The 1,203-nt window shown below is 44.2% G+C and overlaps 1 non-coding gene across 1 annotated transcript; it reads right to left on the bottom strand.

Annotated features, from left to right (window-relative positions):
- Nucleotides 1-243: 243 nt before the first annotated feature.
- LOC145110286 (small nucleolar RNA R71) lies at nt 244-350 on the bottom strand. Its single transcript, XR_013709670.1, has one exon. It is a non-coding gene; the product is annotated as a small nucleolar RNA R71 (small nucleolar RNA).
- Between the last annotated feature and the right edge of the window lie 853 nt (nt 351-1,203).

Genomic DNA, 1,203 nt, shown 5'->3' with positions numbered 1-1,203 from the left:
ATACCTTTTTATGGAAAATACCACGAAGATGCCTACAAGCATTTGGATGAAGTCAATGATGTAGCTGATTACTTCAATGTTCCAAATGTGCCTCGCAAGACTCAGCTACTTCGCATGCTTCCGGTGACATTCAAAGGTGCTGCAAAAGACTGGCTCAAGTCACTTCCCCCCGGATCAGTCACCACATGGGCCAAGATGAAAGAAGAATTCATTGATCATTTTTTCCCACCTTCCAAGATAGCCAAGTTGAAGAAGGCCATTGCTAACTTTGAACAACAAGCTGGAGAGTCGCTATATGAAGCTTGGGAGAGGTACAAAAGCTTACTAAGAAACTGCCCACACCATGACCTAAACAGCCAGCAAGAAGTCTCCATCTTCTATGATGGAGTCAATGTCACAACTAGGCAGTTACTTGACTCGCAAGGCTCGCTCACAAAGAAGCCGCCCCCGGTAATCAAGGAATTGATTGAAGAATTCTCTAAACACTCTAGAGAATACCACAACCCTAGAAATGATGTTACTAGGGGAGCCGCATATGCAGCTACTGAAGACTTATCCGCGGTCATGGCTATGCTAAAAACCATGGATAAGAGGATGGATAAAATGGATCAAACGATCCATGCTATTCGGGTGGGTTGTGACAACTGCAATGGGCCTCACCACACTAGAGACTGTGATTTAGATGAGAATGGCAATAAGAAGGTGCAAGTTTGTTACTCAAGCGGAGACCGATATGATGAAGACTGCCGCAAACAAAAGAAAGAGTGGCTCCCTTATGAAGAGTACAAGAAGGCCAAGGAGGAGAAGTTTAGGCAAAAAGGAAGAGGTTTCTACCAAAAGGAGGAGCCGGTACAAGAGAGAAAGCCAAGCTTGGAAGAAATGCTCACCAAATTTGTAGCTGCTTCAGAAAAAAGACATAGTGATCATGATGCTGCAATTCAAGAAACAAGGACCATACTTAGAAACCAGCAAGCATCTATCCATAATATAGAAACGCAGCTTGGGCAACTTGCTCAACAAATCAACCAAAGGTCACCGGGCGAACTTCCTAGCAAAACTGAAAATAACCCACGAGGCGCGTACATAAACATAGTCACAACAAGAAGTGGGAAGATAATCACTCCCCTGGCACCTATTCAGACTGAGGCATCCAAGGAATCACAGAAGGAGGAGGCAGAAAATCAAGCAGAAGAGCAAAACTTA

The sequence above is a fragment of the Lactuca virosa genome, chromosome 4, assembly GCF_052849685.1.
Source record: "Lactuca virosa cultivar CGN04683 chromosome 4, Lactuca_virosa_CGN04683_v6, whole genome shotgun sequence".
NCBI lineage: Eukaryota > Viridiplantae > Streptophyta > Magnoliopsida > Asterales > Asteraceae > Lactuca > Lactuca virosa.
The sequence above is the reverse complement of the archived record's forward strand: the minus strand, read 5'-3'. Positions and strand labels throughout refer to the sequence as shown.